The sequence below is a fragment of the Tachypleus tridentatus genome, chromosome 11 (genome assembly GCF_004210375.1).
Source record: "Tachypleus tridentatus isolate NWPU-2018 chromosome 11, ASM421037v1, whole genome shotgun sequence".
In the NCBI taxonomy this organism is placed as follows: domain Eukaryota; kingdom Metazoa; phylum Arthropoda; class Merostomata; order Xiphosura; family Limulidae; genus Tachypleus; species Tachypleus tridentatus.
In genome coordinates, this window is record NC_134835.1 from 58855918 (window position 1) to 58869289 (window position 13372).

Genomic DNA, 13372 nt, shown 5'->3' on the forward strand with positions numbered 1-13372 from the left:
TGATAATATTCTTAATGCAAATATTTGATTCCCTGTTGTGAAGATAATAGAGATAAGATATTGTGTAGCTCTACAAAAATCAATAACTGAAAATATTAACCTTTTTGGTAAAGGTCAGAGTGATGAAATCGAAAATAAAGCCATTTAATTGGGTAATTTTTTAAATTTTTGTTTGATTGTCTGTTTGAGTATTTCGAGTTTATTAAACTGTAGAAGTTGTTTTTTTTAAGGTAGTATAATTAGTGAAGCTGATTTTGGGCTTTTATTACAAAATTCTCAAATGTTTAATTTTAATCACTATATTGAAGGAAAAAGTTGGCAAATTACTTATAAGTATAGATTTTTTACATTTTTATTTAGCCCTACCGGTAGATCCAGGATAATGACCTTCAGTCTTTTAAACAGTTGAATATTAAAAAAGAGGCCATTCGCGTGCGTGCTCCAAAATATATGGGTAAGGGTATCCTGAGGCTGCTGCCTGTTCTTAATCGCAAATTTTTTTTTTTCATGCCTGGTGATATAAACTCACATTACTTGTCGAAACTACACAAGTGATAAAAAAAAAACATACCAGATATGCAGTAGTGGTCGCGGTCCTAAAACCAGTTTTGGGATAAGGCTTTGTAGATGAAAATAATTTTTTTTTATTCAACAAGTAATAATGTCTGTTATCTCATTAATGGTTCTTCCTGTTTTTATTACTTTGATGGATTTTATTGATTTCTTCGCTGTCATTAGTTAATGATTTCTGACATATTTTTCTTTTCATTAGCTGTTATTACCTACCTGTTGCCTATTCCTATATCTCTTTCATACTGTTTGATTTGATGCACAAGAACCTAATAGAGTCTACCTCTTCTTCGTTGTTATTATTCAATTTTTCTTTAATTTTAAACTGATTCTCTTGTGGCTTTTATTATTTAAGACAAAACGGTTAGTGTTCTATATTTTCTTGTTCATGAGCTCATGTGTACTACAACATTTACTTTCATTGATATTTGTCTGTTTGAATTTCGCGCAAAGCTACCCGAAACTATCTGCGCTAGCTGTCCCTACTTTAGCAGTAAGACTAGAGGGAAGGCAGCTAGTCATCACCACCCACCGCCAACTCTTGGGCTACCCTTTTACCAACAAATAGTGGGATTGACTGTTTTATTTTAATGGTTATGAGATCTCTGGTCCGCATTATTTGATGACATTTATCTCTATTTACTTTTATTTACTGGATAGTTGCTGTCCATTCAACGGTAATAATACTGTGATAAGTTTCAGTGATTATTATTCATAAATTATTTTTCATCTATTTATATTCTTTTTAGCTTGAAATTACTATTGTAATTTACATCTGTTTTTCAAAGCATCAAATCACTCTTTCTAACTCAACTTTGTATCTTCTTGATGTTTTTCCTTATCCATGTGTTATTGGTCAATGTTCTTTTACACATAAATCTATATACTTTTAATTTTACAAAAAAGTCATCGTTAAGTTATATACATAGCTCTTTCAAAATTACAAGTTAGTTGTATTTTTATCTCCACCTAGTTTTCCGATTTGGTTATTTCATCTCTCCTGATTCTAATTAGATAGTTATAACTATTTTTTATTGAATATCACTAATGTAAAATTTCACTTTTTCACTCTTTCTTTATAACTAATAACCTATATTTCTCTTCAATATTAACGACCTTCTAATTTTACTTATTAGCGCCTCGTATACTCTTTTCTTCATTCATTTATTTTTTCTTAAGAGTCCTATTTTCTTTCACTTCTCCGTAGTAATATATAATTAGTAGTTTATCATAATCTTTTACTTTTCTGGAACTTTTTATACCTAGTTAGTTGTAATTATTAATTTGTTTGTGTGAGTTTTTACTGGTTGTTAACGTAGAAAATATAATAATATTCATGTGTCTGAAGACGACTGGTATATGGTATTAAAACTTTTATTAAAATAAAGTAAAGAACAACGTTTTGACCTTCTTAGGTCATCTTCAGGTTAACCAAAATGGGATAATAAAATTCAGTTAGCGAAAAACTAGTAATATATGGAGTAGCTAATTGGTTAAACATGAACATAGATTACACCTTCCAGTTGAGAGACTGTAGAGAGATAGAAAGAGTCATTTAATAACAACGAAAGATAGAATAATTACCAATGAATGAGAACTAGGAAGAGATGGGCACCAGTTATTGAGAACTAGGGATAAATAGTGAGCAAAAGTTAAGTGAAACAGTAGAGAGATAGTAACGTATTAGCTAATGAGAACAAGAGAGAGACACGGTAATCGTGAATAAATGAGCATTAAAAAAGATTCAGTAACTACCTGTTAATGAGAGTAAGAGCCAGAACTTAATACTACTAGAATACAAATATACAATGACAAAATGTAAGAGAAAAGATGAGGAGAAATGGAAATTCTAAACTAAAGAAAATAAAACTGAAAGGCTGAAAAAAAATATTAAAGTATTGACGTCAGAAAACATTTGATGATAAGAATCTCATGTACCTAAAATTAAAATCTAGAAAACGAGAAAATAAGAAACAAAAATATATTCAGAAACCAAATAGGAAATAAACCACCAACTAGGCTTTCACCAAGTCATGCCTCTTGAACGAAAAAAAAAAAAGGAGGCTTTAAGAAACAGAAGTTGCGGAGAACGGAAAACAAAGATAATAACGTGAAACTTGGTTTCCATGACAACCACCCGAAGGTCGAACAAATGACCATATGGTCTATATGTTTTTCTACTAGCCAGTAGATGGACGAAGAAAGTGATTGAATTGTTCTTCGAGTACAGCTCTCGACAGCTCCTTGGTTCCCATGGTTACAGCACAGACTGGGATTCATACTAATGGTGAAGTTTGAAAACCCGAATTTCTGATACCAGGATGACAACAAGAAAAGAAAATGTATTCTTCTTTTTATGTTCGATTTAGCAATATGATGTGAATATTGCTGATTTTGCGCTAAGAGTACACATGTTTCCAAACTTTATAAACTAAATTAAATATTAATTTAATAGTGTGTTAATTTTAAAAGTTTGAATTGACAGCAATAGAATGACAAGATTTTTGCTATCAAGATGATTAATTGCCCCCTTCAAGTGTTAATTAATTTTCGTATACAGTTGCTCTTCGGTGTAGATACTTAAGAAAATTATTCAATATAAAAGCACAAATACATCCCCTTTCTGTAGAACTAAAACATGACAGTGCTGTGACGTTGAGTTACTTTTACTCTATGGTAACCTATGGCCTTATACAAACACCAAGCGTTATTAAGTTTCCATAAAATGTGACAAAAATTCAAATATATCAAACTTAATGGTCCATGATGATTTATGCAGAGAAAATCCGGTTCTGGTTTGCAATATATCCTAATTATTGTTTTTTTTTCTTAGATTGATAAGTAGAATTGTTCAGTAAAATACAATACTGTTAAATATATTGTGATTATAACATCCATGCTTTAAACGTAAAACAACAGTTATGTTAAGTTGAACGTTTAAAAGAAAGAGGTCATATTTCAGTTGTGTTTCTCGTTTTGAGTGATTTTTGGTTAAAATTATTGAAAACTATGCTAAAAATAGTTAGTTTGTTTTCGAATTCTAGACAAAGCTACACGAGATATGTCTACGTTAACTATCCTTAAGTTAGTAGCGAAAGACCAGGGGAAGGCAGCTAGTCATCACCACCCACTGCCAACTCTTAGGTTACTCTTTTATTAACAAATAATGGGATTGACTGTAACATTGTAACGCCACATGGCTGAAAGGGCGAGCATGTTTGAAGAGATGGAGATTAGAACCAGTGATCTTCAGAATGTGAGTCGAACGTCTTAACCACCTGGACATATTTAGGTGCCAAAATAAAATCATGGCATACAGAACATAATCAAACGATAACATGTATTACAATATTTTTAATTTTATCGTTTGTAAAATATTCGTAAATTATAGTGTAGTATGTTTATAATATTAATATATCAGAATCTCAATAAAGATGCTTATACTGATTTTCAACCAAACTTTAAAATAAAAGAACCTGTGGTACGCTAACCGAAAATTAACATTTCAGATTTTTAATAAAGACGAAAATATCGATATCGTTTATTAAAATAAAACTAGCTTAAAATGATGCAAAAATAATATAAACATATTAGTGTTTAAGACGAAGATTGTTTTGGTATCTTTATTATAAAAACATGCAAACCATTGAAAGTTTGTTAAATTTCAAATGCAACATGTGAAATGTGACTCTTCATATCACTATTTTAGGAATATGTATATGTGTATGCTTATGTATTCATTTTATACCTAAAACTCACAGTAATTAAGTCAAACCCAAAGTCTTGTAATACATAAAGAAATAGTTATTTTCAAAACAACCGTTATGAAATAGGCAAGTATCGAAAGACTGTTTGCAGAGAGTGTAAGATGGGCCCCTAGAAGACGCAGAAGGCATGATAATTAGTTCCTGTGTTCATGTTTACTCCATCTTGTGCTCGTTATCGAATCGAATGAATTAATTTCCGATACAGAGAAAAGTGCAGCCTCGTGTTTGTATCTTAGCCCAGAAGAGCTTTAGATTCACGGAATTTCATGAACTTTTTACCCAAATTGAAAGGTAACACACAAGGTTGACATTAATAAGTCTAGATAGCTTGGCATATTGAGAGCAAGTAATTGTAATACGCCTCACTAAGCGACAACCTTTAATCATGGAAATAAAAGAAGACCCATTATCGACCATAAAATATACCATTATGAAATTACTAACTCATGTATTGGATATTTTTGGAACCTGTTTCATATATTATTTAAAATATATATAATTTATTTTAATATATTGTGTAGGTTGTATTGTAATTGATTTTTCGCTTATTCGGTCAACAACACTGCTATCCCCTCTGGTTCCATTACAAACAGTTACTCATTAACGCTTATGTTTTTGGCTTTTAAAAAGTTTCATATCCCTTCTTACCCTTTAGTAGAGATTTGACACTTTTTTACCTCAAATTAAGCTCTACAGTTATCACTGATTATCACTTATAACAGTGGCTGGCTACATAATTAACATTTACAACAGCGTCTGGTTACACAGTTATCACTAACAACAATGTCTGGTTATACAGTTATCACTAACAACAATGTGTGGTTATACCGTTATACAGTTATCACTTACAACAATGTCTGGTTACACAGTTATGACCTACAACAGTGACAAGTTACACAATAACTAAAGAAAGACAATCTTCGCTAATAAGTATAAAAAAGCAGCAAGTGTTAAAATTACGTTTCAACTCCTCTTAGGATACGTCATCGTTAGTCTACACTTGTTGACATTTGTTAATTAAGTCAGCATAAAATTCACTTGAATAACTAAACAGAGCTTAAATTATATTATTTCAGTAAATTCGTGGTATTTTGTTTTTCTTATGTTTGTTTAACATTGAAGTTAACTATACAAACAATCAAAAATATAATTTTTTTCTTCTCTTATAGACAGATTTCATATAATAATTCAATAACCTAGGTTTTTATTTATGTAATGCTTTTTGTTCTGTCACCGCAAAACTGTGCTTTGTATTTTGTGGTTACGGGTATGTTATAAGAATGACAATTTAATCCAGTTCTTCGATTAAAGCAGCCCAAGAGTTGATTACGTGTATTGATGACAGACTATCTGCTTTTCCTCTAGTCTTATTAATTCAAAAGTAGTGAAAGGTAACGGAGACTGATATCTAACTATCCAAATTTGTCAATTCCCCACAAATCATCATATACAGAATAGTGAAAAATAACAAAAAATCTTCTAAATATAATAGTACAAAAACAAAAACTATAGCAGTTATGAAATGTTAGGACAAGTGTAGAAAACACAACTTGTACTAAAACACCCAAACGACAGCTAAGATATTACCCTTATATGCACGTTACACTTAGTTTTATAAGATATGATTTATTTTAACAAAAGAAAAAAATACAACTTACGTTCCTGTCGTTTGAAAACTTACTGTTTCTCTCATCTGAAAAAAATCAACAAAATACACTAAGTATTCTCACTGTCATCCGAAGAGATGCTCTAACCCTTAGCATTGTTAACTATACAGATATTATTTTATATAAACTTATAGTCAAAAGAAGCGTAAGTTAGGAGTCTAAACCAGCTCAGAAAAATACAGACTTTTAACATTCTGTTCTTACATTTTCACTTATAGCTATTAGAAATCACCGTTTCATTATTTCGATAACCTCACTGTTAGAGATATTTTCTGCTGTAATCCCAATTACAGCAATCTCAATAAATTTCACAAGGAGATTTACTTTAGCTCGAATACTATATATTTAATAGCCCACTTACTGATCCTTTAATGAATTAATTATTTTAAAATATTTGATGAATAATACAAAAAACTAGTATTGAAATGTATAATATATCGACTAACTGAACGATTTGGTAATAACTACTGATCTTCTGAAAAGAAGACTTATTGCCGTATAAAGGGGTCATCCGTTTTAACCATTCGCACAAATATAAATTAGTATATATCACGGATTATAAATTAGTATGTTGTCAATGAGTGTGCATTAAAATAAGGTCACATAAGAATCGTTTAACCTTGGAACTGTACTGGTGTGACGTCAGTAAAATGTATATCATGAACAACGAGAATAATTATGCACTCTGTCGACTACAACACAGCATGATCTTGAATATTTTTACACTTAATTTTTTTATTTACTATTGAAACAGAACTTTTCCGAGAGTCCTGCAGAAGTACATCTAGGTTTTAGGTTTTTTGTATTCCTTTTATTTTTTTAAGTCTTGCAGTAAATGGGTTGTTTCTTAATAAAACTATGTTTGTGTTTACTATCAATTCTAAATGATAAACTGATAATTCTAAATTCAAATTAATAATATGCAATTTAACTGAAGACAAGGATAAGTTGTGTGTGTATACATATATTTTACTAAATTTCGCTTGGAGATCACACCAAAGTCTAAAAATTACGAACGTCTCAAATATAAAAAAAACAAACAGTATTTCAATAAGAACTTACAACGCACGACAGTTAATGCAGTTTAGCATGATATATGTAACCAAAGATATTATTATTTTTCGTTCGTTTACTATTAAGGCAAAAATTCACAATGGGCTAAATGTTTTGTCTTAGCCGTGAGGTCCATTTACAAAAATGGTTTTAAAAGCTGCAAATAGCTTTTAGAATTAACTGTAAGCCAAAAAAAATATTATTGTGCATTAACCTCTAAATTTTGAGATAAAATTCATAACCAAAATTGTAATTGAAACTACTGTTAATATTTGTGTTAATATTATTAAATGTACTTTCAGTAGCAATAAAAAATATGTACAATTTATTGAAAATACATTAAATACGTTGTAAATATTTTGGAACTATTTGCAAACTGAACATTATATCCTGATTTTAAATAAAATATAATTTTTAAGAACGTATATAACATGTAATCCGGATTTATAAACTTTGTGATTGTTTTTTGTAATTAAGCACAAAGCTTCACAAAGAGCTATCTATGCTCTGCCCAACGCAGGTATCGAAACCTGGTTTTTGGTGTTGAAAGTCCACAGACATACCTCTGTGCTACTGGAGAGCCGAACTCTTTGGGAATATTACATAAAGGTATACAAAAAAGTAACAATACATAATGAACTTAGAAAACTGAAATTTTGCATTCATACTAAATGGACCATTAGTGGATGAATCTGAGTGAAATTACTTACTCATGTACGTGCGCGCTTGCGCATCTTTTCTTTTGTGTGTGTGTGTGTGTGACAGCCATAAATCCAAGAAAGTAGGACTTAAAAACTTGAACTTTTCCACCCATACCAAGTGAACATTTTTATAAAAGTTGGAATTAAACAATGACATGCATATACAGTATGTCAAACAGCTTTCATTCTGCAAAATTATATATCAACTAACTGGAACAAAAATTAAAATAAACACTTTCAACAACAACTGTGCAGTTTAGGCTCCAATAATTGAATATAGATAACTTCAAGAATAACAAAAATACATTTTGCTGCTTAGGGTACTGCTAATTAACTATGGATACGTTCAACAACAATAAAATATATTTTGCTATTTAGAGTACCACTAGATAAACTTTAAGAATTATGTAATACCCAGCCCTTTAAGTTTCCTTACCTTTCAACGTCCTTTCTGATTTTTTTAAATCTTATTTCTGTATTTAGACCATTTGTTTGAACCCATCTCACATTTAGAGGCGAGATCTGCACAGGTGTAGCAAATATATTTCTAGAATCGTACAATGTAAAAATACTTTAGTGGAAAAAATGAAAATCAATCAAAGTTTGGGGGTGAGACCACTTTTTCTGTTGTTAAACGGTGGGACAAAAATGTCTTTTTTTGTTTTGAACGTGTGATGTTTACAGTTAGAAATTTATCTTTATGGAATAAAAGGATCTTATAACTTCGTAATTACAGTTTGAGTTGTATATTCTAGCATATGTTAAAATTTATGAATCCAACAATTAATCTCTCTGTGTAGAAATGACACAACACAGTGAGGATGGAAACCCATAACATAGAAGTCTCCTCTTTTTTCAAACATCTTTCAACCATAAATGTGCATTATAATTATAGTGTCGAACTATGATATAAATATATATTGTTCAGTAGTGTTATTTTTTAGTTTACTACATTAAAATAACTACATTAATTATAATTAAATATTGTCATCATTTATTTATTTCAAATATTTAAACACTTGAAAGCTTATAAGTTGTAAATTCAAGGTAGAAAATTTCAAAGAACAGTAATACATGCGTAAGAACAAAAGATTAATTCGCTGGCCTGACGTCGTATGTGCTTTCTGTCCGTCTTTCAGGTGACACGCTACCAGATTATATTTTAACGTAACGTATATTATAAGTCTTTATCATATACACAATGGGTTATCTGTAAGCAAAACCATCCAAACCAATTAACACTGAAAATACAAAATATTAATTTAAGTTAGGAAAAAGAAAGCACATTCCCTGATGTCTCACCAGTTTATTTTCTCCTTTATTGATGTGGTATTATATGACAACTGGATTCCGCTAACACTTATACACATAAATCGTACTGGTTTAAATTAAATGAAAAATTTCTTTAAAAAAAAAAGGAAACTGTATGAAAACAGCGAAATAGACCCAACATATATTAAATATTAATGTAATATATATATATATATTAAATCAAACAATAATATGCTTAGAACTACAAGTCTACAGACTTAAAATTCCCGTTCAGTTTATTAATACATATAGATTTTTGTACTGCCAGCAACGAGAACTTAAAAGCATGAAAGCCCACAGAACTTGTGTAAGAAACATTAAAGATTTTAAATATTATAAAAATTGCTTTATGTCTACTTATATCATGTCTACAAATAATAAAAAAACAAATGTTATTTTAAATAGAAAATAAAAGATTAACAACTGAAGAGAACAATGTGAAAATACTGTTTTATCATTGTTTTACTAAGCTTGTAAATCACTCACAAAATATTTTGCTCTGAGACTTCCCTCTCCCGGAAAGAACAAAAACAATGAAATATACCACACGCTCTGAATATTGTGTTAAACCCTACAAATGATCTTTGACGTGATAGGTGAGTACCATCTATATATATTCTGATAACATAGACCAGTTTATAATGCATCTAGCATAAAAGTTTAAGAACGTTAGGTGTTGTAGTGTAACAACTATACACAGCGTGAAAAATATTTGCAAAAACCAGTTAAATAATTTTTCAGATATATTACAACTGTATTTATATGGATGTTGTTCTTTCATCTTAAACAGTTTGTGTCTTCAATTGCAAAAAAAAAAAAGCAACACTAAGCTAGATGTCGTTACATCAGGCCTACCTGTTTTTTAGAAAATCACCAAGCGAGTTGCAAGCGAAGCTTATTTAGCTGTAATAAATTTCTATCATACATCTCTTACGAAAACGTACACCGGTCTACAGAGATTATACACTTTAACACCGTTACAATCAAATCACAAAATGACGCAGCAATCCCATCATGCTTCTGTCTTTCTACCTGTGCTTAAAAGTTGGTCTGGTAAGTCAAGTCTTCTAATTAAACTATGCCCCTGGGATATTTTACTGAATTTGCCGTCTTGCTTTGGTATTGAATGTGAGTCTGTCAGGGGCCAATGGGATTCAAAACATTATTATTCCGATATGCATGACGTTGTAAGACCACTGGTGATAGAAACCAAAGCTTGTCACGTTTCCATGTCCAAGGAGATAATGACAAACTGTTGTCCTCGCAGAAAAGTCCGTAAAGAATGTTTAAGTTTTGGTTGAACCGATACACTGTTTCACTTCAGTTATGAAAGCATAGATGTATTTTGTTTTGATCGTTTGTTTGCACAGGGTATTTTATTTCACATATTATCTCTGAATCTACACGTCTTTACTAAGATTTTTGTTTCTTCCAAAATTTAAAAAAAAGGCAAGTTGAAAAGATTTGGAAAAATGTTTGTATAAACATTTAGTAATATATACGTTATTTTTTAATTAGACATTTTAAATTAGTGCAGAAACGTTAATTATTACTTATAATAATGTATAAATCTACTAAAATAAAAGGCTGATTTAAGCTTAACAGTTATGAATGGAGAATATAACTAGCTAATCATTGGATTATTAAATATAAAGTTTTGTTTTTGAGATCACATGTTTTCAATATCTTTCATTCCCTGTATGTAACTGTATTCAAAAGGTTTTAATAAAAGCGAATGCAAATTAATGCATTTTAAACACGAATTCCAATAGTTAAGCCAAACGCTTAACAAATCTCACAATTCTTTGCGAATTGACTGATATTCTCATTTATTTTATTTATATCTTAATTAATTTTTATATATCATATCCTCTATGCAGCTTTTTTGTGTCACGTGTCATCTGACATTAATTACACGAAATTGTTTTTATTAACCTTACCTTACTTAGTCCATAAGATTAATTAAAGGTACTTTGAAAAGTTAGAATTTATGTAGCTTGGTCTAAAAGATTTGTTTTGTACACAGAGTTAGTTGAAACTACTTAAATTCAGACTTTCTTAAGTAATTTTATCTCAGCAGATTCAAGTAGAAAAAATGTCACCGGTCGTGTGTGTCTCACGCTAACTGTTTTTAGAAAAAAATTGTTTTAAATAAATGTAGTAATTGTACTTATTAAAATACTGATCCACTTTATTGTTTATACATCTATCAAGAAGAATGTATAAATAAGAACTCAGGTGTGATTTATCAATACTTTTTGCTTTAATAATAGTACGTAAGTACGAGGTAACATTAGATATATATTCATATAGGACTATATTTGTATAAATTTATTCTATAGTTGCATGAATTTACCACAGAATGTATAAAATCAATATATATAATATTTTTCTTTATTATGTTTGAGTTTAAGCACAAAGCAACACAATGGGCTATCTGTGCTCTGTCCACCACGATATCGAAACCTGATTTGTAGTGTTGTAAGTGTGCAGACATACCGCTGTGTAACTAGGAGATGTTTTGTTGTGATACACTTATAATTGTTAATGTCATTACAATTGCCACGGTACATCAAAATAAAAGAAAGCTTGTTTTCCATCCAGACATTTCACTTTAAAAATATATCCACCGTGTTATTAGTTTCACTTATAACTCCGTATTCTGTGAAATATCTACAGGGTGTTCGGAAAGTCACTGTGCACTTATATATTTATTAACAGACAAAACTGCACAGTGATTTTCCGAACACCCTGTATTTGAAAATTTTTATACTGACTCTAGGCTTTTACTGTTTTCTACAACAGATGTATATTTTCATAGGTAAAGGTTTGTAAATAGCGTTATTCCGAAACCAACCTAAACATTCATTTAAATTGCAAACAAAGTATGTCAGTCTCTTGGTCATTTGTGCCTTATAAGATTTGCTGAAAACGGTGTCTGTTCCTACCACTGTTAAACAACAGCTCTTCAACAACATACCGCAGTCTTTTCAGTGAACTTCTTGTACTTAAGAAATTCAGTCGTACTGTTTCCAAATGCACCTAAACATTCGTTTAAATCGATAGTATTAAAGGATGTATTGTTGACGTAAGAGATGTAACTTAAACGAATCTGAATCTGATTATAAAACTGTTGTTTGAAATTCACTGAAATCAACTTTAATAACTTCTGATGATTAAAAATTGTCGGTTCGATCATATTCTTGAAGTGTGAAAACAAAGACAACTTTTAAATCCACTATGTTTGTTGTACTGATATTGGTACTACCATTATATACCTTTAGTTGTTCAATATGGTTTAACATTGATGAACTAGATAATCGATCAGTATGAATTATAGAATATCGATTTTCTTATATTTAATTGCTGTTTTACCTGTACCAATTCATGGGACTATTGATAAAACTGGACATTCTCCATGTCATTTGAAAGAGCTTTTCCTTCATCCGTATCCTTGGACAAGGTTCAAGAGATAAAATAAATTACAGGTTGCAAATCAAAACAGTGGTAATACGTTACATGAAGTTCTTGCTCAAGTTTACAGTATACATGATCAATGTGTTTAACACCGCATGACGAAAAAACAAAATATAAGCAAGTGTTACATGACCAATTTTGTGATACGTTACAAAAGCTATGTATTCCTTAAACGAAATCCAAAATGATGTCCTAGTTCTATGAAAATTATCGTACAGGATTAACGAGATTCCTACTGTCCCAATGTACTATCTAGCGAAACTACAGCCAAGGGAGCGGGCTTGGAGAAAGCAGCGCGTAAATAATCCTGCGGTCCGCTTCTGTCAAATTCTAACTTAAATAAAAAAACGAAACAAAATAATAATAATAAAGTACATTTTGTAATATTAATTTGTCTACCATACTCGTAGTTTTGCTTTTCAGTAACTGAACAGTCTATAAGCAATAGTTAGCCTTATTGTCGTTAGCCATAATTATAGTTGCAAATTATAGTATCTCTCTATGATGAGTAAAAACGCATCGCTTATCCCTTCCCTCATCGAATACTTCTTCATTTCTTAAAAAGTAATTTACATATTTGAAAAGTCACTGAGAGGATAAACTTTTGGCTCTTTATTTAAATGGAATACTTAGGTCATTTCGAAGGATTTAAAAAAAAGTGTTTTGGTTAGCGGTTATTTACTCCTTTTACGAAAACAAAAACAGAGTTCGAAAAATTAAGGTAATCTGTCCACATTCACAACAAGACCATTCGGTTTACATGATTAGATGAGAAAATTTAGAATTATTAATACATGTATTACGGTAAAGTTTTTAATTTTTTTAA

The 13372-nt window shown here is 30.3% G+C and overlaps 1 protein-coding gene across 2 annotated transcripts in view; it reads right to left on the bottom strand.

The window, feature by feature from the left end:
- The window catches only part of LOC143232233 (uncharacterized), a 126252-nt gene extending 115946 nt beyond the window's left edge, over window positions 1–10306 (bottom strand). The window contains exons 1-2 of one of the 2 annotated variants that reach the window (XM_076467394.1): window positions 9925–10306; window positions 5996–6030 (exon numbers count right to left, since the gene is read on the bottom strand). The gene's annotated coding sequence lies outside the window, so the exon portion shown is untranslated. The remainder of the gene's footprint in view (window positions 1–5995; window positions 6031–9924) is intronic. The other variant, XM_076467393.1, reaches the window with a different exon arrangement.
- Between the last annotated feature and the right edge of the window lie 3066 nt (window positions 10307–13372).